Source organism: Anomaloglossus baeobatrachus, chromosome 3 (genome assembly GCF_048569485.1).
Source record: "Anomaloglossus baeobatrachus isolate aAnoBae1 chromosome 3, aAnoBae1.hap1, whole genome shotgun sequence".
NCBI lineage: Eukaryota > Metazoa > Chordata > Amphibia > Anura > Aromobatidae > Anomaloglossus > Anomaloglossus baeobatrachus.
In genome coordinates, this window is record NC_134355.1 from 131,819,326 (window position 1) to 131,840,996 (window position 21,671).

The 21,671-nt window shown below is 55.6% G+C and overlaps 47 non-coding genes across 47 annotated transcripts; all 47 read right to left on the reverse strand.

Moving 5' to 3' along the window:
* Nucleotides 1-160: 160 nt before the first annotated feature.
* On the reverse strand, nucleotides 161-276 carry LOC142298101 (U5 spliceosomal RNA). The gene has a single exon (XR_012752318.1). It is a non-coding gene; the product is annotated as a U5 spliceosomal RNA (small nuclear RNA).
* Nucleotides 277-621: 345 nt separating this feature from the next.
* Nucleotides 622-737, reverse strand: LOC142297634 (U5 spliceosomal RNA). Its single transcript, XR_012751911.1, has one exon. It is a non-coding gene; the product is annotated as a U5 spliceosomal RNA (small nuclear RNA).
* Nucleotides 738-1,081: 344 nt separating this feature from the next.
* LOC142298102 (U5 spliceosomal RNA) lies at nucleotides 1,082-1,197 on the reverse strand. Its single transcript, XR_012752319.1, has one exon. It is a non-coding gene; the product is annotated as a U5 spliceosomal RNA (small nuclear RNA).
* Nucleotides 1,198-1,542: 345 nt separating this feature from the next.
* Nucleotides 1,543-1,658, reverse strand: LOC142297597 (U5 spliceosomal RNA). The gene has a single exon (XR_012751875.1). It is a non-coding gene; the product is annotated as a U5 spliceosomal RNA (small nuclear RNA).
* A 345-nt stretch (nucleotides 1,659-2,003) lies between these two features.
* LOC142298103 (U5 spliceosomal RNA) lies at nucleotides 2,004-2,119 on the reverse strand. Its single transcript, XR_012752320.1, has one exon. It is a non-coding gene; the product is annotated as a U5 spliceosomal RNA (small nuclear RNA).
* Nucleotides 2,120-2,464: 345 nt separating this feature from the next.
* LOC142297694 (U5 spliceosomal RNA) lies at nucleotides 2,465-2,580 on the reverse strand. The gene has a single exon (XR_012751968.1). It is a non-coding gene; the product is annotated as a U5 spliceosomal RNA (small nuclear RNA).
* Nucleotides 2,581-2,925: 345 nt separating this feature from the next.
* Nucleotides 2,926-3,041, reverse strand: LOC142297786 (U5 spliceosomal RNA). Its single transcript, XR_012752058.1, has one exon. It is a non-coding gene; the product is annotated as a U5 spliceosomal RNA (small nuclear RNA).
* Nucleotides 3,042-3,386: 345 nt separating this feature from the next.
* Nucleotides 3,387-3,502, reverse strand: LOC142298104 (U5 spliceosomal RNA). Its single transcript, XR_012752321.1, has one exon. It is a non-coding gene; the product is annotated as a U5 spliceosomal RNA (small nuclear RNA).
* Nucleotides 3,503-3,847: 345 nt separating this feature from the next.
* On the reverse strand, nucleotides 3,848-3,963 carry LOC142297796 (U5 spliceosomal RNA). The gene has a single exon (XR_012752067.1). It is a non-coding gene; the product is annotated as a U5 spliceosomal RNA (small nuclear RNA).
* A 345-nt stretch (nucleotides 3,964-4,308) lies between these two features.
* Nucleotides 4,309-4,424, reverse strand: LOC142297767 (U5 spliceosomal RNA). Its single transcript, XR_012752040.1, has one exon. It is a non-coding gene; the product is annotated as a U5 spliceosomal RNA (small nuclear RNA).
* A 345-nt stretch (nucleotides 4,425-4,769) lies between these two features.
* On the reverse strand, nucleotides 4,770-4,885 carry LOC142297573 (U5 spliceosomal RNA). The gene has a single exon (XR_012751852.1). It is a non-coding gene; the product is annotated as a U5 spliceosomal RNA (small nuclear RNA).
* A 345-nt stretch (nucleotides 4,886-5,230) lies between these two features.
* Nucleotides 5,231-5,346, reverse strand: LOC142297787 (U5 spliceosomal RNA). The gene has a single exon (XR_012752059.1). It is a non-coding gene; the product is annotated as a U5 spliceosomal RNA (small nuclear RNA).
* A 345-nt stretch (nucleotides 5,347-5,691) lies between these two features.
* On the reverse strand, nucleotides 5,692-5,807 carry LOC142297689 (U5 spliceosomal RNA). Its single transcript, XR_012751964.1, has one exon. It is a non-coding gene; the product is annotated as a U5 spliceosomal RNA (small nuclear RNA).
* A 345-nt stretch (nucleotides 5,808-6,152) lies between these two features.
* On the reverse strand, nucleotides 6,153-6,268 carry LOC142297692 (U5 spliceosomal RNA). Its single transcript, XR_012751966.1, has one exon. It is a non-coding gene; the product is annotated as a U5 spliceosomal RNA (small nuclear RNA).
* A 345-nt stretch (nucleotides 6,269-6,613) lies between these two features.
* Nucleotides 6,614-6,729, reverse strand: LOC142298106 (U5 spliceosomal RNA). The gene has a single exon (XR_012752322.1). It is a non-coding gene; the product is annotated as a U5 spliceosomal RNA (small nuclear RNA).
* Nucleotides 6,730-7,074: 345 nt separating this feature from the next.
* LOC142298107 (U5 spliceosomal RNA) lies at nucleotides 7,075-7,190 on the reverse strand. Its single transcript, XR_012752323.1, has one exon. It is a non-coding gene; the product is annotated as a U5 spliceosomal RNA (small nuclear RNA).
* A 345-nt stretch (nucleotides 7,191-7,535) lies between these two features.
* On the reverse strand, nucleotides 7,536-7,651 carry LOC142298108 (U5 spliceosomal RNA). Its single transcript, XR_012752324.1, has one exon. It is a non-coding gene; the product is annotated as a U5 spliceosomal RNA (small nuclear RNA).
* Nucleotides 7,652-7,996: 345 nt separating this feature from the next.
* Nucleotides 7,997-8,112, reverse strand: LOC142297635 (U5 spliceosomal RNA). The gene has a single exon (XR_012751912.1). It is a non-coding gene; the product is annotated as a U5 spliceosomal RNA (small nuclear RNA).
* Nucleotides 8,113-8,457: 345 nt separating this feature from the next.
* On the reverse strand, nucleotides 8,458-8,573 carry LOC142297712 (U5 spliceosomal RNA). The gene has a single exon (XR_012751987.1). It is a non-coding gene; the product is annotated as a U5 spliceosomal RNA (small nuclear RNA).
* A 345-nt stretch (nucleotides 8,574-8,918) lies between these two features.
* LOC142298109 (U5 spliceosomal RNA) lies at nucleotides 8,919-9,034 on the reverse strand. Its single transcript, XR_012752325.1, has one exon. It is a non-coding gene; the product is annotated as a U5 spliceosomal RNA (small nuclear RNA).
* Nucleotides 9,035-9,379: 345 nt separating this feature from the next.
* On the reverse strand, nucleotides 9,380-9,495 carry LOC142298110 (U5 spliceosomal RNA). Its single transcript, XR_012752326.1, has one exon. It is a non-coding gene; the product is annotated as a U5 spliceosomal RNA (small nuclear RNA).
* A 345-nt stretch (nucleotides 9,496-9,840) lies between these two features.
* LOC142298111 (U5 spliceosomal RNA) lies at nucleotides 9,841-9,956 on the reverse strand. The gene has a single exon (XR_012752327.1). It is a non-coding gene; the product is annotated as a U5 spliceosomal RNA (small nuclear RNA).
* A 345-nt stretch (nucleotides 9,957-10,301) lies between these two features.
* On the reverse strand, nucleotides 10,302-10,417 carry LOC142298112 (U5 spliceosomal RNA). Its single transcript, XR_012752328.1, has one exon. It is a non-coding gene; the product is annotated as a U5 spliceosomal RNA (small nuclear RNA).
* A 345-nt stretch (nucleotides 10,418-10,762) lies between these two features.
* LOC142298113 (U5 spliceosomal RNA) lies at nucleotides 10,763-10,878 on the reverse strand. The gene has a single exon (XR_012752329.1). It is a non-coding gene; the product is annotated as a U5 spliceosomal RNA (small nuclear RNA).
* Nucleotides 10,879-11,223: 345 nt separating this feature from the next.
* On the reverse strand, nucleotides 11,224-11,339 carry LOC142298114 (U5 spliceosomal RNA). Its single transcript, XR_012752330.1, has one exon. It is a non-coding gene; the product is annotated as a U5 spliceosomal RNA (small nuclear RNA).
* A 345-nt stretch (nucleotides 11,340-11,684) lies between these two features.
* On the reverse strand, nucleotides 11,685-11,800 carry LOC142297726 (U5 spliceosomal RNA). Its single transcript, XR_012752000.1, has one exon. It is a non-coding gene; the product is annotated as a U5 spliceosomal RNA (small nuclear RNA).
* Nucleotides 11,801-12,145: 345 nt separating this feature from the next.
* Nucleotides 12,146-12,261, reverse strand: LOC142297759 (U5 spliceosomal RNA). Its single transcript, XR_012752033.1, has one exon. It is a non-coding gene; the product is annotated as a U5 spliceosomal RNA (small nuclear RNA).
* A 345-nt stretch (nucleotides 12,262-12,606) lies between these two features.
* On the reverse strand, nucleotides 12,607-12,722 carry LOC142298115 (U5 spliceosomal RNA). Its single transcript, XR_012752331.1, has one exon. It is a non-coding gene; the product is annotated as a U5 spliceosomal RNA (small nuclear RNA).
* Nucleotides 12,723-13,067: 345 nt separating this feature from the next.
* LOC142298116 (U5 spliceosomal RNA) lies at nucleotides 13,068-13,183 on the reverse strand. Its single transcript, XR_012752332.1, has one exon. It is a non-coding gene; the product is annotated as a U5 spliceosomal RNA (small nuclear RNA).
* Nucleotides 13,184-13,528: 345 nt separating this feature from the next.
* LOC142298117 (U5 spliceosomal RNA) lies at nucleotides 13,529-13,644 on the reverse strand. Its single transcript, XR_012752333.1, has one exon. It is a non-coding gene; the product is annotated as a U5 spliceosomal RNA (small nuclear RNA).
* Nucleotides 13,645-13,989: 345 nt separating this feature from the next.
* Nucleotides 13,990-14,105, reverse strand: LOC142298118 (U5 spliceosomal RNA). The gene has a single exon (XR_012752334.1). It is a non-coding gene; the product is annotated as a U5 spliceosomal RNA (small nuclear RNA).
* Nucleotides 14,106-14,450: 345 nt separating this feature from the next.
* Nucleotides 14,451-14,566, reverse strand: LOC142298119 (U5 spliceosomal RNA). Its single transcript, XR_012752335.1, has one exon. It is a non-coding gene; the product is annotated as a U5 spliceosomal RNA (small nuclear RNA).
* A 345-nt stretch (nucleotides 14,567-14,911) lies between these two features.
* LOC142298120 (U5 spliceosomal RNA) lies at nucleotides 14,912-15,027 on the reverse strand. Its single transcript, XR_012752336.1, has one exon. It is a non-coding gene; the product is annotated as a U5 spliceosomal RNA (small nuclear RNA).
* A 345-nt stretch (nucleotides 15,028-15,372) lies between these two features.
* LOC142297681 (U5 spliceosomal RNA) lies at nucleotides 15,373-15,488 on the reverse strand. Its single transcript, XR_012751957.1, has one exon. It is a non-coding gene; the product is annotated as a U5 spliceosomal RNA (small nuclear RNA).
* A 345-nt stretch (nucleotides 15,489-15,833) lies between these two features.
* LOC142298122 (U5 spliceosomal RNA) lies at nucleotides 15,834-15,949 on the reverse strand. The gene has a single exon (XR_012752337.1). It is a non-coding gene; the product is annotated as a U5 spliceosomal RNA (small nuclear RNA).
* A 345-nt stretch (nucleotides 15,950-16,294) lies between these two features.
* LOC142298123 (U5 spliceosomal RNA) lies at nucleotides 16,295-16,410 on the reverse strand. Its single transcript, XR_012752338.1, has one exon. It is a non-coding gene; the product is annotated as a U5 spliceosomal RNA (small nuclear RNA).
* A 345-nt stretch (nucleotides 16,411-16,755) lies between these two features.
* LOC142297591 (U5 spliceosomal RNA) lies at nucleotides 16,756-16,871 on the reverse strand. The gene has a single exon (XR_012751869.1). It is a non-coding gene; the product is annotated as a U5 spliceosomal RNA (small nuclear RNA).
* Nucleotides 16,872-17,216: 345 nt separating this feature from the next.
* On the reverse strand, nucleotides 17,217-17,332 carry LOC142298124 (U5 spliceosomal RNA). The gene has a single exon (XR_012752339.1). It is a non-coding gene; the product is annotated as a U5 spliceosomal RNA (small nuclear RNA).
* A 345-nt stretch (nucleotides 17,333-17,677) lies between these two features.
* LOC142298125 (U5 spliceosomal RNA) lies at nucleotides 17,678-17,793 on the reverse strand. The gene has a single exon (XR_012752340.1). It is a non-coding gene; the product is annotated as a U5 spliceosomal RNA (small nuclear RNA).
* Nucleotides 17,794-18,138: 345 nt separating this feature from the next.
* Nucleotides 18,139-18,254, reverse strand: LOC142297636 (U5 spliceosomal RNA). Its single transcript, XR_012751913.1, has one exon. It is a non-coding gene; the product is annotated as a U5 spliceosomal RNA (small nuclear RNA).
* A 345-nt stretch (nucleotides 18,255-18,599) lies between these two features.
* LOC142298126 (U5 spliceosomal RNA) lies at nucleotides 18,600-18,715 on the reverse strand. Its single transcript, XR_012752341.1, has one exon. It is a non-coding gene; the product is annotated as a U5 spliceosomal RNA (small nuclear RNA).
* Nucleotides 18,716-19,060: 345 nt separating this feature from the next.
* Nucleotides 19,061-19,176, reverse strand: LOC142298127 (U5 spliceosomal RNA). Its single transcript, XR_012752342.1, has one exon. It is a non-coding gene; the product is annotated as a U5 spliceosomal RNA (small nuclear RNA).
* A 345-nt stretch (nucleotides 19,177-19,521) lies between these two features.
* On the reverse strand, nucleotides 19,522-19,637 carry LOC142297882 (U5 spliceosomal RNA). Its single transcript, XR_012752148.1, has one exon. It is a non-coding gene; the product is annotated as a U5 spliceosomal RNA (small nuclear RNA).
* A 345-nt stretch (nucleotides 19,638-19,982) lies between these two features.
* Nucleotides 19,983-20,098, reverse strand: LOC142298128 (U5 spliceosomal RNA). The gene has a single exon (XR_012752343.1). It is a non-coding gene; the product is annotated as a U5 spliceosomal RNA (small nuclear RNA).
* Nucleotides 20,099-20,443: 345 nt separating this feature from the next.
* Nucleotides 20,444-20,559, reverse strand: LOC142297722 (U5 spliceosomal RNA). Its single transcript, XR_012751996.1, has one exon. It is a non-coding gene; the product is annotated as a U5 spliceosomal RNA (small nuclear RNA).
* Nucleotides 20,560-20,904: 345 nt separating this feature from the next.
* On the reverse strand, nucleotides 20,905-21,020 carry LOC142298129 (U5 spliceosomal RNA). Its single transcript, XR_012752344.1, has one exon. It is a non-coding gene; the product is annotated as a U5 spliceosomal RNA (small nuclear RNA).
* A 345-nt stretch (nucleotides 21,021-21,365) lies between these two features.
* On the reverse strand, nucleotides 21,366-21,481 carry LOC142298130 (U5 spliceosomal RNA). The gene has a single exon (XR_012752345.1). It is a non-coding gene; the product is annotated as a U5 spliceosomal RNA (small nuclear RNA).
* Between the last annotated feature and the right edge of the window lie 190 nt (nucleotides 21,482-21,671).

The following is a 21,671-nucleotide window of genomic DNA, read 5'->3' on the forward strand; positions in this document are numbered from 1 at the left end:
AGGGTCACCCCTTCAAACGAGCTTCCTGCTCCCCAAAAAGCGGGCCGTCCATGGCCACAATATTCAAATGAGGACCGCCTCCCTCCCAGCAGCAGCCACAGGAGTCAGCCTCCCACTACAGCCACCTCCCGCTCATTCTGTCGTTCAACCCAAAGAAGGAAACCCCAGCAAGCTGGAGCATGCAAAAATTGCCATAAAACTCAGTTTTGCTCCTCTCCACGGAAATCTTTAGTAAAAGGCGAAAGATTTTTACGTTCTGAAGAGAAACCAGAGTATATCAGGCAAGGGCCTCCTCCCGACCTAACACCCTGGCCGCAGCCCTCACTTGGCCCGGGGAGACCTCCTAGAAAAGGGGAGGCAGGGGGTTGATGATGGCTAAACCAAACGGTACCACACAGCCAGCCCGGCGAGAGGCCATCTTCCCCAGGCTGCTCCCTTCTCTGAGCCCTCCTTTCCACCAGAGGGTCACCCCTTCAAACGAGCTTCCTGCTCCCCAAAAAGCGGGCCGTCCATGGCCACAATATTCAAATGAGGACCGCCTCCCTCCCAGCAGCAGCCACAGGAGTCAGCCTCCCACTACAGCCACCTCCCGCTCATTCTGTCATTCAACCCAAAGAAGGAAACCCCAGCAAGCTGGAGCATGCAAAAATTGCCATAAAACTCAGTTTTGCTCCTCTCCACGGAAATCTTTAGTAAAAGGCGAAAGATTTTTACATTCTGAAGAGAAACCAGAGTATATCAGGCAAGGGCCTCCTCCCGACCTAACACCCTGGCCGCAGCCCTCACTTGGCCCGGGGAGACCTCCTAGAAAAGGGGAGGCAGGGGGTTGATGATGGCTAAACAAACGGTACCACACAGCCAGCCCGGCGAGAGGCCATCTTCCCCAGGCTGCTCCCTTCTCTGAGCCCTCCTTTCCACCAGAGGGTCACCCCTTCAAACGAGCTTCCTGCTCCCCAAAAAGCGGGCCGTCCATGGCCACAATATTCAAATGAGGACCGCCTCCCTCCCAGCAGCAGCCACAGGAGTCAGCCTCCCACTACAGCCACCTCCCGCTCATTCTGTCGTTCAACCCAAAGAAGGAAACCCCAGCAAGCTGGAGCATGCAAAAATTGCCATAAAACTCAGTTTTGCTCCTCTCCACGGAAATCTTTAGTAAAAGGCGAAAGATTTTTACGTTCTGAAGAGAAACCAGAGTATATCAGGCAAGGGCCTCCTCCCGACCTAACACCCTGGCCGCAGCCCTCACTTGGCCCGGGGAGACCTCCTAGAAAAGGGGAGGCAGGGGGTTGATGATGGCTAAACCAAACGGTACCACACAGCCAGCCCGGCGAGAGGCCATCTTCCCCAGGCTGCTCCCTTCTCTGAGCCCTCCTTTCCACCAGAGGGTCACCCCTTCAAACGAGCTTCCTGCTCCCCAAAAAGCGGGCCGTCCATGGCCACAATATTCAAATGAGGACCGCCTCCCTCCCAGCAGCAGCCACAGGAGTCAGCCTCCCACTACAGCCACCTCCCGCTCATTCTGTCGTTCAACCCAAAGAAGGAAACCCCAGCAAGCTAGAGCATGCAAAAATTGCCATAAAACTCAGTTTTGCTCCTCTCCACGGAAATCTTTAGTAAAAGGCGAAAGATTTTTACGTTCTGAAGAGAAACCAGAGTATATCAGGCAAGGGCCTCCTCCCGACCTAACACCCTGGCCGCAGCCCTCACTTGGCCCGGGGAGACCTCCTAGAAAAGGGGAGGCAGGGGGTTGATGATGGCTAAACCAAACGGTACCACACAGCCAGCCCGGCGAGAGGCCATCTTCCCCAGGCTGCTCCCTTCTCTGAGCCCTCCTTTCCACCAGAGGGTCACCCCTTCAAACGAGCTTCCTGCTCCCCAAAAAGCGGGCCGTCCATGGCCACAATATTCAAATGAGGACCGCCTCCCTCCCAGCAGCAGCCACAGGAGTCAGCCTCCCACTACAGCCACCTCCCGCTCATTCTGTCGTTCAACCCAAAGAAGGAAACCCCAGCAAGCTGGAGCATGCAAAAATTGCCATAAAACTCAGTTTTGCTCCTCTCCACGGAAATCTTTAGTAAAAGGCGAAAGATTTTTACGTTCTGAAGAGAAACCAGAGTATATCAGGCAAGGGCCTCCTCCCGACCTAACACCCTGGCCGCAGCCCTCACTTGGCCCGGGGAGACCTCCTAGAAAAGGGGAGGCAGGGGGTTGATGATGGCTAAACCAAACGGTACCACACAGCCAGCCCGGCGAGAGGCCATCTTCCCCAGGCTGCTCCCTTCTCTGAGCCCTCCTTTCCACCAGAGGGTCACCCCTTCAAACGAGCTTCCTGCTCCCCAAAAAGCGGGCCGTCCATGGCCACAATATTCCAATGAGGACCGCCTCCCTCCCAGCAGCAGCCACAGGAGTCAGCCTCCCACTACAGCCACCTCCCGCTCATTCTGTCGTTCAACCCAAAGAAGGAAACCCCAGCTAGCTGGAGCATGCAAAAATTGCCATAAAACTCAGTTTTGCTCCTCTCCACGGAAATCTTTAGTAAAAGGCGAAAGATTTTTACATTCTGAAGAGAAACCAGAGTATATCAGGCAAGGGCCTCCTCCCGACCTAACACCCTGGCCGCAGCCCTCACTTGGCCCGGGGAGACCTCCTAGAAAAGGGGAGGCAGGGGGTTGATGATGGCTAAACCAAACGGTACCACACAGCCAGCCCGGCGAGAGGCCATCTTCCCCAGGCTGCTCCCTTCTCTGAGCCCTCCTTTCCACCAGAGGGTCACCCCTTCAAACGAGCTTCCTGCTCCCCAAAAAGCGGGCCGTCCATGGCCACAATATTCAAATGAGGACGGCCTCCCTCCCAGCAGCAGCCACAGGAGTCAGCCTCCCACTACAGCCACCTCCCGCTCATTCTGTCGTTCAACCCAAAGAAGGAAACCCCAGCAAGCTGGAGCATGCAAAAATTGCCATAAAACTCAGTTTTGCTCCTCTCCACGGAAATCTTTAGTAAAAGGTGAAAGATTTTTACGTTCTGAAGAGAAACCAGAGTATATCAGGCAAGGGCCTCCTCCCGACCTAACACCCTGGCCGCAGCCCTCACTTGGCCCGGGGAGACCTCCTAGAAAAGGGGAGGCAGGGGGTTGATGATGGCTAAACCAAACGGTACCACACAGCCAGCCTGGCGAGAGGCCATCTTCCCCAGGCTGCTCCCTTCTCTGAGCCCTCCTTTCCACCAGAGGGTCACCCCTTCAAACGAGCTTCCTGCTCCCCAAAAAGCGGGCCGTCCATGGCCACAATATTCAAATGAGGACCGCCTCCCTCCCAGCAGCAGCCACAGGAGTCAGCCTCCCACTACAGCCACCTCCCGCTCATTCTGTCGTTCAACCCAAAGAAGGAAACCCCAGCAAGCTGGAGCATGCAAAAATTGCCATAAAACTCAGTTTTGCTCCTCTCCACGGAAATCTTTAGTAAAAGGCGAAAGATTTTTACGTTCTGAAGAGAAACCAGAGTATATCAGGCAAGGGCCTCCTCCCGACCTAACACCCTGGCCGCAGCCCTCACTTGGCCCGGGGAGACCTCCTAGAAAAGGGGAGGCAGGGGGTTGATTATGGCTAAACCAAACGGTACCACACAGCCAGCCCGGCGAGAGGCCATCTTCCCCAGGCTGCTCCCTTCTCTGAGCCCTCCTTTCCACCAGAGGGTCACCCCTTCAAACGAGCTTCCTGCTCCCCAAAAAGCGGGCCGTCCATGGCCACAATATTCAAATGAGGACCGCCTCCCTCCCAGCAGCAGCCACAGGAGTCAGCCTCCCACTACAGCCACCTCCCGCTCATTCTGTCGTTCAACCCAAAGAAGGAAACCCCAGCAAGCTGGAGCATGCAAAAATTGCCATAAAACTCAGTTTTGCTCCTCTCCACGGAAATCTTTAATAAAAGGCGAAAGATTTTTACGTTCTGAAGAGAAACCAGAGTATATCAGGCAAGGGCCTCCTCCCGACCTAACACCCTGGCCGCAGCCCTCACTTGGCCCGGGGAGACCTCCTAGAAAAGGGGAGGCAGGGGGTTGATGATGGCTAAACCAAACGGTACCACACAGCCAGCCCGGCGAGAGGCCATCTTCCCCAGGCTGCTCCCTTCTCTGAGCCCTCCTTTCCACCAGAGGGTCACCCCTTCAAACGAGCTTCCTGCTCCCCAAAAAGCGGGCCGTCCATGGCCACAATATTCAAATGAGGACCGCCTCCCTCCCAGCAGCAGCCACAGGAGTCAGCCTCCCACTACAGCCACCTCCCGCTCATTCTGTCGTTCAACCCAAAGAAGGAAACCCCAGCAAGCTGGAGCATCCAAAAATTGCCATAAAACTCAGTTTTGCTCCTCTCCACGGAAATCTTTAGTAAAAGGCGAAAGATTTTTACATTCTGAACAGAAACCAGAGTATATCAGGCAAGGGCCTCCTCCCGACCTAACACCCTGGCCGCAGCCCTCACTTGGCCCGGGGAGACCTCCTAGAAAAGGGGAGGCAGGGGGTTGATGATGGCTAAACCAAACGGTACCACACAGCCAGCCCGGCGAGAGGCCATCTTCCCCAGGCTGCTCCCTTCTCTGAGCCCTCCTTTCCACCAGAGGGTCACCCCTTCAAACGAGCTTCCTGCTCCCCAAAAAGCGGGCCGTCCATGGCCACAATATTCAAATGAGGACCGCCTCCCTCCCAGCAGCAGCCACAGGAGTCAGCCTCCCACTACAGCCACCTCCCGCTCATTCTGTCGTTCAACCCAAAGAAGGAAACCCCAGCAAGCTGGAGCATGCAAAAATTGCCATAAAACTCAGTTTTGCTCCTCTCCACGGAAATCTTTAGTAAAAGGCGAAAGATTTTTACGTTCTGAAGAGAAACCTGAGTATATCAGGCAAGGGCCTCCTCCCGACCTAACACCCTGGCCGCAGCCCTCACTTGGCCCGGGGAGACCTCCTAGAAAAGGGGAGGCAGGGGGTTGATGATGGCTAAACCAAACGGTACCACACAGCCAGCCCGGCGAGAGGCCATCTTCCCCAGGCTGCTCCCTTCTCTGAGCCCTCCTTTCCACCAGAGGGTCACCCCTTCAAACGAGCTTCCTGCTCCCCAAATAGCGGGCCGTCCATGGCCACAATATTCAAATGAGGACCGCCTCCCTCCCAGCAGCAGCCACAGGAGTCAGCCTCCCACTACAGCCACCTCCCGCTCATTCTGTCGTTCAACCCAAAGAAGGAAACCCCAGCAAGCTGGAGCATGCAAAAATTGCCATAAAACTCAGTTTTGCTCCTCTCCACGGAAATCTTTAGTAAAAGGTGAAAGATTTTTACGTTCTGAAGAGAAACCAGAGTATATCAGGCAAGGGCCTCCTCCCAACCTAACACCCTGGCCGCAGCCCTCACTTGGCCCGGGGAGACCTCCTAGAAAAGGGGAGGCAGGGGGTTGATGATGGCTAAACCAAACGGTACCACACAGCCAGCCCGGCGAGAGGCCATCTTCCCCAGGCTGCTCCCTTCTCTGAGCCCTCCTTTCCACCAGAGGGTCACCCCTTCAAACGAGCTTCCTGCTCCCCAAAAAGCGGGCCGTCCATGGCCACAATATTCAAATGAGGACCGCCTCCCTCCCAGCAGCAGCCACAGGAGTCAGCCTCCCACTACAGCCACCTCCCGCTCATTCTGTCATTCAACCCAAAGAAGGAAACCCCAGCAAGCTGGAGCATGCAAAAATTGCCATAAAACTCAGTTTTGCTCCTCTCCACGGAAATCTTTAGTAAAAGGCGAAAGATTTTTATGTTCTGAAGAGAAACCAGAGTATATCAGGCAAGGGCCTCCTCCCGACCTAACACCCTGGCCGCAGCCCTCACTTGGCCCGGGGAGACCTCCTAGAAAAGGGGAGGCAGGGGGTTGATGATGGCTAAACCAAACGGTACCACACAGCCAGCCCGGCGAGAGGCCATCTTCCCCAGGCTGCTCCCTTCTCTGAGCCCTCCTTTCCACCAGAGGGTCACCCCTTCAAACGAGCTTCCTGCTCCCCAAATAGCGGGCCGTCCATGGCCACAATATTCAAATGAGGACCGCCTCCCTCCCAGCAGCAGCCACAGGAGTCAGCCTCCCACTACAGCCACCTCCCGCTCATTCTGTCGTTCAACCCAAAGAAGGAAACCCCAGCAAGCTGGAGCATGCAAAAATTGCCATAAAACTCAGTTTTGCTCCTCTCCACGGAAATCTTTAGTAAAAGGCGAAAGATTTTTATGTTCTGAAGAGAAACCAGAGTATATCAGGCAAGGGCCTCCTCCCGACCTAACACCCTGGCCGCAGCCCTCACTTGGCCCGGGGAGACCTCCTAGAAAAGGGGAGGCAGGGGGTTGATGATGGCTAAACCAAACGGTACCACACAGCCAGCCCGGCGAGAGGCCATCTTCCCCAGGCTGCTCCCTTCTCTGAGCCCTCCTTTCCACCAGAGGGTCACCCCTTCAAACGAGCTTCCTGCTCCCCAAAAAGCGGGCCGTCCATGGCCACAATATTCAAATGAGGACCGCCTCCCTCCCAGCAGCAGCCACAGGAGTCAGCCTCCCACTACAGCCACCTCCCGCTCATTCTGTCGTTCAACCCAAAGAAGGAAACCCCAGCAAGCTGGAGCATGCAAAAATTGCCATAAAACTCAGTTTTGCTCCTCTCCACGGAAATCTTTAGTAAAAGGCGAAAGATTTTTACGTTCTGAAGAGAAACCAGAGTATATCAGGCAAGGGCCTCCTCCCGACCTAACACCCTGGCCGCAGCCCTCACTTGGCCCGGGGAGACCTCCTAGAAAAGGGGAGGCAGGGGGTTGATGATGGCTAAACCAAACGGTACCACACAGCCAGCCCGGCGAGAGGCCATCTTCCCCAGGCTGCTCCCTTCTCTGAGCCCTCCTTTCCACCAGAGGGTCACCCCTTCAAACGAGCTTCCTGCTCCCCAAAAAGCGGGCCGTCCATGGCCACAATATTCAAATGAGGACCGCCTCCCTCCCAGCAGCAGCCACAGGAGTCAGCCTCCCACTACAGCCACCTCCCGCTCATTCTGTCGTTCAACCCAAAGAAGGAAACCCCAGCAAGCTGGAGCATGCAAAAATTGCCATAAAACTCAGTTTTGCTCCTCTCCACGGAAATCTTTAGTAAAAGGCGAAAGATTTTTACGTTCTGAAGAGAAACCAGAGTATATCAGGCAAGGGCCTCCTCCCGACCTAACACCCTGGCCGCAGCCCTCACTTGGCCCGGGGAGACCTCCTAGAAAAGGGGAGGCAGGGGGTTGATGATGGCTAAACCAAACGGTACCACACAGCCAGCCCGGCGAGAGGCCATCTTCCCCAGGCTGCTCCCTTCTCTGAGCCCTCCTTTCCACCAGAGGGTCACCCCTTCAAACGAGCTTCCTGCTCCCCAAAAAGCGGGCCGTCCATGGCCACAATATTCAAATGAGGACCACCTCCCTCCCAGCAGCAGCCACAGGAGTCAGCCTCCCACTACAGCCACCTCCCGCTCATTCTGTCGTTCAACCCAAAGAAGGAAACCCCAGCAAGCTGGAGCATGCAAAAATTGCCATAAAACTCAGTTTTGCTCCTCTCCACGGAAATCTTTAGTAAAAGGCGAAAGATTTTTACGTTCTGAAGAGAAACCAGAGTATATCAGGCAAGGGCCTCCTCCCGACCTAACACCCTGGCCGCAGCCCTCACTTGGCCCGGGGAGACCTCCTAGAAAAGGGGAGGCAGGGGGTTGATGATGGCTAAACCAAACGGTACCACACAGCCAGCCCGGCGAGAGGCCATCTTCCCCAGGCTGCTCCCTTCTCTGAGCCCTCCTTTCCACCAGAGGGTCACCCCTTCAAACGAGCTTCCTGCTCCCCAAAAAGCGGGCCGTCCATGGCCACAATATTCAAATGAGGACCGCCTCCCTCCCAGCAGCAGCCACAGGAGTCAGCCTCCCACTACAGCCACCTCCCGCTCATTCTGTCGTTCAACCCAAAGAAGGAAACCCCAGCAAGCTGGAGCATGCAAAAATTGCCATAAAACTCAGTTTTGCTCCTCTCCACGGAAATCTTTAGTAAAAGGCGAAAGATTTTTACATTCTGAAGAGAAACCAGAGTATATCAGGCAAGGGCCTCCTCCCGACCTAACACCCTGGCCGCAGCCCTCACTTGGCCCGGGGAGACCTCCTAGAAAAGGGGAGGCAGGGGGTTGATGATGGCTAAACCAAACGGTACCACACAGCCAGCCCGGCGAGAGGCCATCTTCCCCAGGCTGCTCCCTTCTCTGAGCCCTCCTTTCCACCAGAGGGTCACCCCTTCAAACGAGCTTCCTGCTCCCCAAAAAGCGGGCCGTCCATGGCCACAATATTCAAATGAGGACCGCCTCCCTCCCAGCAGCAGCCACAGGAGTCAGCCTCCCACTACAGCCACCTCCCGCTCATTCTGTCGTTCAACCCAAAGAAGGAAACCCCAGCAAGCTGGAGCATGCAAAAATTGCCATAAAACTCAGTTTTGCTCCTCTCCACGGAAATCTTTAGTAAAAGGCGAAAGATTTTTAAGTTCTGAAGAGAAACCAGAGTATATCAGGCAAGGGCCTCCTCCCGACCTAACACCCTGGCCGCAGCCCTCACTTGGCCCGGGGAGACCTCCTAGAAAAGGGGAGGCAGGGGGTTGATGATGGCTAAACCAAACGGTACCACACAGCCAGCCCGGCGAGAGGCCATCTTCCCCAGGCTGCTCCCTTCTCTGAGCCCTCCTTTCCACCAGAGGGTCACCCCTTCAAACGAGCTTCCTGCTCCCCAAAAAGCGGGCCGTCCATGGCCACAATATTCAAATGAGGACCGCCTCCCTCCCAGCAGCAGCCACAGGAGTCAGCCTCCCACTACAGCCACCTCCCGCTCATTCTGTCGTTCAACCCAAAGAAGGAAACCCCAGCAAGCTGGAGCATGCAAAAATTGCCATAAAACTCAGTTTTGCTCCTCTCCACGGAAATCTTTAGTAAAAGGCGAAAGATTTTTACGTTCTGAAGAGAAACCAGAGTATATCAGGCAAGCGCCTCCTCCCGACCTAACACTCTGGCCGCAGCCCTCACTTGGCCCGGGGAGACCTCCTAGAAAAGGGGAGGTAGGGGGTTGATGATGGCTAAACCAAACGGTACCACACAGCCAGCCCGGCGAGAGGCCATCTTCCCCAGGCTGCTCCCTTCTCTGAGCCCTCCTTTCCACCAGAGGGTCACCCCTTCAAACGAGCTTCCTGCTCCCCAAAAAGCGGGCCGTCCATGGCCACAATATTCAAATGAGGACCGCCTCCCTCCCAGCAGCAGCCACAGGAGTCAGCCTCCCACTACAGCCACCTCCCGCTCATTCTGTCGTTCAACCCAAAGAAGGAAACCCCAGCAAGCTGGAGCATGCAAAAATTGCCATAAAACTCAGTTTTGCTCCTCTCCACGGAAATCTTTAGTAAAAGGCGAAAGATTTTTACGTTCTGAAGAGAAACCAGAGTATATCAGGCAAGGGCCTCCTCCCGACCTAACACCCTGGCCGCAGCCCTCACTTGGCCCGGGGAGACCTCCTAGAAAAGGGGAGGCAGGGGGTTGATGATGGCTAAACCAAACGGTACCACACAGCCAGCCCGGCGAGAGGCCATCTTCCCCAGGCTGCTCCCTTCTCTGAGCCCTCCTTTCCACCAGAGGGTCACCCCTTCAAACGAGCTTCCTGCTCCCCAAAAAGCGGGCCGTCCATGGCCACAATATTCAAATGAGGACCGCCTCCCTCCCAGCAGCAGCCACAGGAGTCAGCCTCCCACTACAGCCACCTCCCGCTCATTCTGTCGTTCAACCCAAAGAAGGAAACCCCAGCAAGCTGGAGCATGCAAAAATTGCCATAAAACTCAGTTTTGCTCCTCTCCACGGAAATCTTTAGTAAAAGGCGAAAGATTTTTACGTTCTGAAGAGAAACCAGAGTATATCAGGCAAGGGCCTCCTCCCGACCTAACACCCTGGCCGCAGCCCTCACTTGGCCCGGGGAGACCTCCTAGAAAAGGGGAGGCAGGGGGTTGATGATGGCTAAACCAAACGGTACCACACAGCCAGCCCGGCGAGAGGCCATCTTCCCCAGGCTGCTTCCTTCTCTGAGCCCTCCTTTCCACCAGAGGGTCACCCCTTCAAACGAGCTTCCTGCTCCCCAAAAAGCGGGCCGTCCATGGCCACAATATTCAAATGAGGACCGCCTCCCTCCCAGCAGCAGCCACAGGAGTCAGCCTCCCACTACAGCCACCTCCCGCTCATTCTGTCGTTCAACCCAAAGAAGGAAACCCCAGCAAGCTGGAGCATGCAAAAATTGCCATAAAACTCAGTTTTGCTCCTCTCCACGGAAATCTTTAGTAAAAGGCGAAAGATTTTTACGTTCTGAAGAGAAACCAGAGTATATCAGGCAAGGGCCTCCTCCCGACCTAACACCCTGGCCGCAGCCCTCACTTGGCCCGGGGAGACCTCCTAGAAAAGGGGAGGCAGGGGGTTGATGATGGCTAAACCAAACGGTACCACACAGCCAGCCCGGCGAGAGGCCATCTTCCCCAGGCTGCTCCCTTCTCTGAGCCCTCCTTTCCACCAGAGGGTCACCCCTTCAAACGAGCTTCCTGCTCCCCAAAAAGCGGGCCGTCCATGGCCACAATATTCAAATGAGGACCGCCTCCCTCCCAGCAGCAGCCACAGGAGTCAGCCTCCCACTACAGCCACCTCCCGCTCATTCTGTCGTTCAACCCAAAGAAGGAAACCCCAGCAAGCTGGAGCATGCAAAAATTGCCATAAAACTCAGTTTTGCTCCTCTCCACGGAAATCTTTAGTAAAAGGCGAAAGATTTTTACGTTCTGAAGAGAAACCAGAGTATATCAGGCAAGGGCCTCCTCCCGACCTAACACCCTGGCCGCAGCCCTCACTTGGCCCGGGGAGACCTCCTAGAAAAGGGGAGGCAGGGGGTTGATGATGGCTAAACCAAACAGTACCACACAGCCAGCCCGGCGAGAGGCCATCTTCCCCAGGCTGCTCCCTTCTCTGAGCCCTCCTTTCCACCAGAGGGTCACCCCTTCAAACGAGCTTCCTGCTCCCCAAAAAGCGGGCCGTCCATGGCCACAATATTCAAATGAGGACCGCCTCCCTCCCAGCAGCAGCCACAGGAGTCAGCCTCCCACTACAGCCACCTCCCGCTCATTCTGTCGTTCAACCCAAAGAAGGAAACCCCAGCAAGCTGGAGCATGCAAAAATTGCCATAAAACTCAGTTTTGCTCCTCTCCACGGAAATCTTTAGTAAAAGGCGAAAGATTTTTACGTTCTGAAGAGAAACCAGAGTATATCAGGCAAGGGCCTCCTCCCGACCTAACACCCTGGCCGCAGCCCTCACTTGGCCCGGGGAGACCTCCTGGAAAAGGGGAGGCAGGGGGTTGATGATGGCTAAACCAAACGGTACCACACAGCCAGCCCGGCGAGAGGCCATCTTCCCCAGGCTGCTCCCTTCTCTGAGCCCTCCTTTCCACCAGAGGGTCACCCCTTCAAACGAGCTTCCTGCTCCCCAAAAAGCGGGCAGTCCATGGCCACAATATTCAAATGAGGACCGCCTCCCTCCCAGCAGCAGCCACAGGAGTCAGCCTCCCACTACAGCCACCTCCCGCTCATTCTGTCGTTCAACCCAAAGAAGGAAACCCCAGCAAGCTGGAGCATGCAAAAATTGCCATAAAACTCAGTTTTGCTCCTCTCCACGGAAATCTTTAGTAAAAGGCGAAAGATTTTTACGTTCTGAACAGAAACCAGAGTATATCAGGCAAGGGCCTCCTCCCGACCTAACACCCTGGCCGCAGCCCTCACTTGGCCCGGGGAGACCTCCTAGAAAAGGGGAGGCAGGGGGTTGATGATGGCTAAACCAAACGGTACCACACAGCCAGCCCGGCGAGAGGCCATCTTCCCCAGGCTGCTCCCTTCTCTGAGCCCTCCTTTCCACCAGAGGGTCACCCCTTCAAACAAGCTTCCTGCTCCCCAAAAAGCGGGCCGTCCTTGGCCACAATATTCAAATGAGGACGGCCTCCCTCCCAGCAGCAGCCACAGGAGTCAGCCTCCCACTACAGCCACCTCCCGCTCATTCTGTCGTTCAACCCAAAGAAGGAAACCCCAGCAAGCTGGAGCATGCAAAACTTGCCATAAAACTCAGTTTTGCTCCTCTCCACGGAAATCTTTAGTAAAAGGCGAAAGATTTTTACGTTCTGAAGAGAAACCAGAGTATATCAGGCAAGGGCCTCCTCCCGACCTAACTCCCTGGCCGCAGCCCTCACTTGGCCCGGGGAGACCTCCTAGAAAAGGGGAGGCAGGGGGTTGATGATGGCTAAACCAAACGGTACCACACAGCCAGCCCGGCGAGAGGCCATCTTCCCCAGGCTGCTCCCTTCTCTGAGCCCTCCTTTCCACCAGAGGGTCACCCCTTCAAACGAGCTTCCTGCTCCCCAAAAAGCGGGCCGTCCATGGCCACAATATTGAAATGAGGACCGCCTCCCTCCCAGCAGCAGCCACAGGAGTCAGCCTCCCACTACAGCCACCTCCTGCTCATTCTGTCGTTCAACCCAAAGAAGGAAACCCCAGCAAGCTGGAGCATGCAAAAATTGCCATAAAACTCAGTTTTGCTCCTCTCCACGGAAATCTTTAGTAAAAGGCGAAAGATTTTTACGTTCTGAAGAGAAACCAGAGTATATCAGGCAAGGGCCTCCTCCCGACCTAACACCCTGGCCGCAGCCCTCACTTGGCCCGGGGAGACCTCCTAGAAAAGGGGAGGCAGGGGGTTGATGATGGCTAAACCAAACGGTACCACACAGCCAGCCCGGCGAGAGGCCATCTTCCCCAGGCTGCTCCCTTCTCTGAGCCCTCCTTTCCACCAGAGGGTCATTCCTTCAAACGAGCTTCCTGCTCCCCAAAAAGCGTGCCGTCCATGGCCACAATATTCAAATGAGGACCGCCTCCCTCCCAGCAGCAGCCACAGGAGTCAGCCTCCCACTACAGCCACCTCCCGCTCATTCTGTCGTTCAACCCAAAGAAGGAAACCCCAGCAAGCTGGAGCATGCAAAAATTGCCATAAAACTCAGTTTTGCTCCTCTCCACGGAAATCTTTAGTAAAAGGCGAAAGATTTTTACGTTCTGAAGAGAAACCAGAGTATATCAGGCAAGGGCCTCCTCCCGACCTAACACCCTGGCCGCAGCCCTCACTTGGCCCGGGGAGACCTCCTGGAAAAGGGGAGGCAGGGGGTTGATGATGGCTAAACCAAACGGTACCACACAGCCAGCCCGGCGAGAGGCCATCTTCCCCAGGCTGCTCCCTTCTCTGAGCCCTCCTTTCCACCAGAGGGTCACCCCTTCAAACGAGCTTCCTGCTCCCCAAAAAGCGGGCCGTCCTTGGCCACAATATTCAAATGAGGACCGCCTCCCTCCCAGCAGCAGCCACAGGAGTCAGCCTCCCACTACAGCCACCTCCCGCTCATTCTGTCGTTCAACCCAAAGAAGGAAACCCCAGCAAGCTGGAGCATGCAAAAATTGCCATAAAACTCAGTTTTGCTCCTCTCCACGGAAATCTTTAGTAAAAGGCGAAAGATTTTTACGTTCTGAAGAGAAACCAGAGTATATCAGGCAAGGGCCTCCTCCCGACCTAACACCCTGGCCGCAGCCCTCACTTGGCCCGGGGAGACCTCCTAGAAAAGGGGAGGCAGGGGGTTGATGATGGCTAAACCAAACGGTACCACACAGCCAGCCCGGCGAGAGGCCACCTTCCCCAGGCTGCTCCCTTCTCTGAGCCCTCCTTTCCACCAGAGGGTCACCCCTTCAAACGAGCTTCCTGCTCCCCAAAAAGCGGGCCGTCCATGGCCACAATATTCAAATGAGGACCGCCTCCGTCCCAGCAGCAGCCACAGGAGTCAGCCTCCCACTACAGCCACCTCCCGCTCATTCTGTCGTTCAACCCAAAGAAGGAAACCCCAGCAAGCTGGAGCATGCAAAAATTGCCATAAAACTCAGTTTTGCTCCTCTCCACGGAAATCTTTAGTAAAAGGCGAAAGATTTTTACGTTCTGAAGAGAAACCAGAGTATATCAGGCAAGGGCCTCCTCCCGACCTAACACCCTGGCCGCAGCCCTCACTTGGCCCGGGGAGACCTCCTAGAAAAGGGGAGGCAGGGGGTTGATGATGGCTAAACCAAACGGTACCACACAGCCAGCCCGGCGAGAGGCCATCTTCCCCAGGCTGCTCCCTTCTCTGAGCCCTCCTTTCCACCAGAGGGTCACCCCTTCAAACGAGCTTCCTGCTCCCCAAAAAGCGGGCCGTCCATGGCCACAATATTCAAATGAGGACCGCCTCCCTCCCAGCAGCAGCCACAGGAGTCAGCCTCCCACTACAGCCACCTCCCGCTCATTCTGTCGTTCAACCCAAAGAAGGAAACCCCAGCAAGCTGGAGCATGCAAAAATTGCCATAAAACTCAGTTTTGCTCCTCTCCACGGAAATCTTTAGTAAAAGGCGAAAGATTTTTACGTTCTGAAGAGAAACCAGAGTATATCAGGCAAGGGCCTCCTCCCGACCTAACACCCTGGCCGCAGCCCTCACTTGGCCCGGGGAGACCTCCTGGAAAAGGGGAGGCAGGGGGTTGATGATGGCTAAACCAAACGGTACCACACAGCCAGCCCGGCGAGAGGCCATCTTCCCCAGGCTGCTCCCTTCTCTGAGCCCTCCTTTCCACCAGAGGGTCACCCCTTCAAACGAGCTTCCTGCTCCCCAAAAAGCGGGCCGTCCTTGGCCACAATATTCAAATGAGGACCGCCTCCCTCCCAGTAGCAGCCACAGGAGTCAGCCTCCCACTACAGCCACCTCCCGCTCATTCTGTCGTTCAACCCAAAGAAGGAAACCCCAGCAAGCTGGAGCATGCAAAAATTGCCATAAAACTCAGTTTTGCTCCTCTCCACGGAAATCTTTAGTAAAAGGCGAAAGATTTTTACGTTCTGAAGAGAAACCAGAGTATATCAGGCAAGGGCCTCCTCCCGACCTAACACCCTGGCCGCAGCCCTCACTTGGCCCGGGGAGACCTCCTAGAAAAGGGGAGGCAGGGGGTTGATGATGGCTAAACCAAACGGTACCACACAGCCAGCCCGGCGAGAGGCCACCTTCCCCAGGCTGCTCCCTTCTCTGAGCCCTCCTTTCCACCAGAGGGTCACCCCTTCAAACGAGCTTCCTGCTCCCCAAAAAGCGGGCCGTCCATGGCCACAATATTCAAATGAGGACCGCCTCCGTCCCAGCAGCAGCCACAGGAGTCAGCCTCCCACTACAGCCACCTCCCGCTCATTCTGTCGTTCAACCCAAAGAAGGAAACCCCAGCAAGCTGGAGCATGCAAAAATTGCCATAAAACTCAGTTTTGCTCCTCTCCACGGAAATCTTTAGTAAAAGGCGAAAGATCTTTACGTTCTGAAGAGAAACCAGAGTATATCAGGCAAGGGCCTCCTCCCGACCTAACACCCTGGCCGCAGCCCTCACTTGGCCCGGGGAGACCTCCTAGAAAAGGGGAGGCAGGGGGTTGATGATGGCTAAACCAAACGGTACCACACTGCCAGCCCGGCGAGAGGCCATCTTCCCCAGGCTGCTCCCTTCTCTGAGCCCTCCTTTCCACCAGAGGGTCACCCCTTCAAACGAGCTTCCTGCTCCCCAAAAAGCGGGCCGTCCATGGCCACAATATTCAAATGAGGACCGCCTCCCTCCCAGCAGCAGCCACAGGAGTCAGCCTCCCACTACAGCCACCTCCCGCTCATTCTGTCGTTCAACCCAAAGAAGGAAACCCCAGCAAGCTGGAGCATGCAAAAATTGCCATAAAACTCAGTTTTGCTCCTCTCCACGGAAATCTTTAGTAAAAGGCGAAAGATTTTTACGTTCTGAAGAGAAACCAGAGTATATCAGGCAAGGGCCTCCTCCCGACCTAACACCCTGGCCGCAGCCCTCACTTGGCCCGGGGAGACCTCCTGGAAAAGGGGAGGCAGGGGGTTGATGATGGCTAAACCAAACGGTACCACACAGCCAGCCCGGCGAGAGGCCATCTTCCCCAGGCTGCTCCCTTCTCTGAGCCCTCCTTTCCACCAGAGGGTCACCCCTTCAAACGAGCTTCCTGCTCCCCAAAAAGCGGGCCGTCCTTGGCCACAATATTCAAATGAGGACCTCCTTCCTCCCAGCAGCAGCCACAGGAGTCAGCCTCCCACTACAGCCACCTCCCGCTAATTCTGTCGTTCAACCCAAAGAAGGAAACCCCAGCAAGCTGGAGCATGCAAAAATTGCCATAAAACTCAGTTTTGCTCCTCTCCACGGAAATCTTTAGTAAAAGGCGAAAGATTTTTACGTTCTGAAGAGAAACCAGAGTATATCAGGCAAGGGCCTCCTCCCGACCTAACACCCTGGCCGCAGCCCTCACTTGGCCCGGGGAGACCTCCTAGAAAAGGGGAGGCAGGGGGTTGATGATGGCTAAACCAAACGGTACCACACAGCCAGCCCGGCGAGAGGCCATCTTCCCCAGGCTGCTCCCTTCTCTGAGCCCTCCTTTCCACCAGAGGGTCACCCCTTCAAACGAGCTTCCTGCTCCCCAAAAAGCGGGCCGTCCATGGCCACAATATTCAAATGAGGACCGCCTCCCTCCCAGCAGCAGCCACAGGAGTCAGCCTCCCACTACAGCCACCTCCCGCTCATTCTGTCGTTCAACCCAAAGAAGGAAACCCCAGCAAGCTGGAGCATGCAAAAATTGCCATAAAACTCAGTTTTGCTCCTCTCCACGGAAATCTTTAGTAAAAGGCGAAAGATTTTTACGTTCTGAAGAGAAACCAGAGTACATCAGGCAAGGGCCTCCTCCCGACCTAACACCCTGGCCGCAGCCCTCACTTGGCCCGGGGAGACCTCCTAGAAAAGGGGAGGCAGGGGGTTGATGATGGCTAAACCAAACGGTACCACACAGCCAGCCCGGCGAGAGGCCATCTTCCCCAGGCTGCTCCCTTCTCTGAGCCCTCCTTTCCACCAGAGGGTCACCCCTTCAAACGAGCTTCCTGCTCCCCAAAAAGCGGGCCGTCCATGGCCACAATATTCAAATGAGGACCGCCTCCCTCCCAGCAGCAGCCACAGGAGTCAGCCTCCCACTACAGCCACCTCCCGCTCATTCTGTCGTTCAACCCAAAGAAGGAAACCCCAGCAAGCTGGAGCATGCAAAAATTGCCATAAAACTCAGTTTTGCTCCTCTCCACGGAAATCTTTAGTAAAAGGCGAAAGATTTTTACGTTCTGAAGAGAAACCAGAGTATATCAGGCAAGGGCCTCCTCCCGACCTAACACCCTGGCCGCAGCCCTCACTTGGCCCGGGGAGACCTCCTAGAAAAGGGGAGGCAGGGGGTTGATGATGGCTAAACCAAACGGTACCACACAGCCAGCCCGGCGAGAGGCCATCTTCCCCAGGCTGCTCCCTTCTCTGAGCCCTCCTTTCCACCAGAGGGTCACCCCTTCAAACGAGCTTCCTGCTCCCCAAAAAGCGGGCCGTCCATGGCCACAATATTCAAATGAGGACCGCCTCCCTCCCAGCAGCAGCCACAGGAGTCAGCCTCCCACTACAGCCACCTCCCGCTCATTCTGTCGTTCAACCCAAAGAAGGAAACCCCAGCAAGCTGGAGCATGCAAAAATTGCCATAAAACTCAGTTTTGCTCCTCTCCACGGAAATCTTTAGTAAAAGGCGAAAGATTTTTACGTTCTGAAGAGAAACCAGAGTATATCAGGCAAGGGCCTCCTCCCGACCTAACACCCTGGCCGCAGCCCTCACTTGGCCCGGGGAGACCTCCTAGAAAAGGGGAGGCAGGGGGTTGATGATGGCTAAACCAAACGGTACCACACAGCCAGCCCGGCGAGAGGCCATCTTCCCCAGGCTGCTCCCTTCTCTGAGCTCTCCTTTCCACCAGAGGGTCACCCCTTCAAACGAGCTTCCTGCTCCCCAAAAAGCGGGCCGTCCATGGCCACAATATTCAAATGAGGACCGCCTCCCTCCCAGCAGCAGCCACAGGAGTCAGCCTCCCACTACAGCCACCTCCCGCTCATTCTGTCGTTCAACCCAAAGAAGGAAACCCCAGCAAGCTGGAGCATGCAAAAATTGCCATAAAACTCAGTTTTGCTCCTCTCCACGGAAATCTTTAGTAAAAGGCGAAAGATTTTTACATTCTGAAGAGAAACCAGAGTATATCAGGCAAGGGCCTCCTCCCGACCTAACACCCTGGCCGCAGCCCTCACTTGGCCCGGGGAGACCTCCTAGAAAAGGGGAGGCAGGGGGTTGATGATGGCTAAACCAAACGGTACCACACAGCCAGCCCGGCGAGAGGCCATCTTCCCCAGGCTGCTCCCTTCTCTGAGCCCTCCTTTCCACCAGAGGGTCACCCCTTCAAACGAGCTTCCTGCTCCCCAAAAAGCGGGCCGTCCATGGCCACAATATTCAAATGAGGACCGCCTCCCTCCCAGCAGCAGCCACAGGAGTCAGCCTCCCACTACAGCCACCTCCCGCTCATTCTGTCGTTCAACCCAAAGAAGGAAACCCCAGCAAGCTGGAGCATGCAAAAATTGCCATAAAACTCAGTTTTGCTCCTCTCCACGGAAATCTTTAGTAAAAGGCGAAAGATTTTTACGTTCTGAAGAGAAACCAGAGTATATCAGGCAAGGGCCTCCTCCCGACCTAACACCCTGGCCGCAGCCCTCACTTGGCCCGGGGAGACCTCCTAGAAAAGGGGAGGCAGGGGGTTGATGATGGCTAAACCAAACGGTACCACACAGCCAGCCCGGCGAGAGGCCATCTTCCCCAGGCTGCTCCCTTCTCTGAGCCCTCCTTTCCACCAGAGGGTCACCCCTTCAAACGAGCTTCCTGCTCCCCAAAAAGCGGGCCGTCCATGGCCACAATATTGAAATGAGGACCGCCTCCCTCCCAGCAGCAGCCACAGGAGTCAGCCTCCCACTACAGCCACCTCCCGCTCATTCTGTCGTTCAACCCAAAGAAGGAAACCCCAGCAAGCTGGAGCATGCAAAAATTGCCATAAAACTCAGTTTTGCTCCTCTCCACGGAAATCTTTAGTAAAAGGCGAAAGATTTTTACGTTCTGAAGAGAAACCAGAGTATATCAGGCAAGGGCCTCCTCCCGACCTAACACCCTGGCCGCAGCCCTCACTTGGCCCGGGGAGACCTCCTAGAAAAGGGGAGGCAGGGGGTTGATGATGGCTAAACCAAACGGTACCACACAGCCAGCCCGGCGAGAGGCCATCTTCCCCAGGCTGCTCCCTTCTCTGAGCCCTCCTTTCCACCAGAGGGTCACCCCTTCAAACGAGCTTCCTGCTCCCCAAAAAGCGGGCCGTCCATGGCCACAATATTCAAATGAGGACCGCCTCCCTCCCAGCAGCAGCCACAGGAGTCAGCCTCCCACTACAGCCACCTCCCGCTCATTCTGTCGTTCAACCCAAAGAAGGAAACCCCAGCAAGCTGGAGCATGCAAAAATTGCCATAAAACTCAGTTTTGCTCCTCTCCACGGAAATCTTTAGTTAAAGGCGAATGATTTTTACGTTCTGAAGAGAAGCCAGAGTATATCAGGCAAGGGCCTCCTCCCGACCTAACACCCTGGCCGCAGCCCTCACTTGGCCCGGGGAGACCTCCTAGAAAAGGGGAGGCAGGGGGTTGATGATGGCTAAACCAAACGGTACCACACAGCCAGCCCGGCGAGAGGCCATCTTCCCCAGGCTGCTCCCTTCTCTGAGCCCTCCTTTCCACCAGAGGGTCACCCCTTCAAACGAGCTTCCTGCTCCCCAAAAAGCGGGCCGTCCATGGCCACAATATTCAAATGAGGACCGCCTCCCTCCCAGCAGCAGCCACAGGAGTCAGCCTCCCACTACAGCCACCTCCCGCTCATTCTGTCGTTCAACCCAAAGAAGGAAACCCCAGCAAGCTGGAGCATGCAAAAATTGCCATAAAACTCAGTTTTGCTCCTCTCCACGGAAATCTTTAGTAAAAGGCGAAAGATTTTTACGTTCTGAAGAGAAACCAGAGTATATCAGGCAAGGGCCTCCTCCCGACCTAACACCCTGGCCGCAGCCCTCACTTGGCCCGGGGAGACCTCCTAGAAAAGGGGAGGCAGGGGGTTGATGATGGCTAAACCAAACGGTACCACACAGCCAGCCCGGCGAGAGGCCATCTTCCCCAGGCTGCTCCCTTCTCTGAGCCCTCCTTTCCACCAGAGGGTCACCCCTTCAAACGAGCTTCCTGCTCCCCAAAAAGCGGGCCGTCCATGGCCACAATATTCAAATGAGGACCGCCTCCCTCCCAGCAGCAGCCACAGGAGTCAGCCTCCCACTACAGCCACCTCCCGCTCATTCTGTCGTTCAACCCAAAGAAGGAAACCCCAGCAAGCTGGAGCATGCAAAAATTGCCATAAAACTCAGTTTTGCTCCTCTCCACGGAAATCTTTAGTTAAAGGCGAAAGATTTTTACGTTCTGAAGAGAAGCCAGAGTATATCAGGCAAGGGCCTCCTCCCGACCTAACACCCTGGCCGCAGCCCTCACTTGGCCCGGGGAGACCTCCTAGAAAAGGGGAGGCAGGGGGTTGATGATGGCTAAACCAAACGGTACCACACAGCCAGCCCGGCGAGAGGCCATCTTCCCCAGGCTGCTCCCTTCTCTGAGCCCTCCTTTCCACCAGAGGGTCACCCCTTCAAACGAGCTTCCTGCTCCCCAAAAAGCGGGCCGTCCATGGCCACAATATTCAAATGAGGACCGCCTCCCTCCCAGCAGCAGCCACAGGAGTCAGCCTCCCACTACAGCCACCTCCCGCTCATTCTGTCGTTCAACCCAAAGAAGGAAACCCCAGCAAGCTGGAGCATGCAAAAATTGCCATAAAACTCAGTTTTGCTCCTCTCCACGGAAATCTTTAGTAAAAGGCGAAAGATTTTTACGTTCTGAAGAGAAACCAGAGTATATCAGGCAAGGGCCTCCTCCCGACCTAACACCCTGGCCGCAGCCCTCACTTGGCCCGGGGAGACCTCCTAGAAAAGGGGAGGCAGGGGGTTGATGATGGCTAAACCAAACGGTACCACACAGCCAGCCCGGCGAGAGGCCATCTTCCCCAGGCTGCTCCCTTCTCTGAGTCCTCCTTTCCACCAGAGGGTCACCCCTTCAAACGAGCTTCCTGCTCCTCAAAAAGCGGGCCGTCCATGGCCACAATATTCAAATGAGGACCGCCTCCCTCCCAGCAGCAGCCACAGGAGTCAGCCTCCCACTACAGCCACCTCCCGCTCATTCTGTCGTTCAACCCAAAGAAGGAAACCCCAGCAAGCTGGAGCATGCAAAAATTGCCATAAAACTCAGTTTTGCTCCTCTCCACGGAAATCTTTAGTAAAAGGCGAAAGATTTTTACGTTCTGAAGAGAAACCAGAGTATATCAGGCAAGGGCCTCCTCCCGACCTAACACCCTGGCCGCAGCCCTCACTTGGCCCGGGGAGACCTCCTAGAAAAGGGGAGGCAGGGGGTTGATGATGGCTAAACCAAACGGTACCACACAGCCAGCCCGGCGAGAGGCCATCTTCCCCAGGCTGCTCCCTTCTCTGAGCCCTCCTTTCCACCAGAGGGT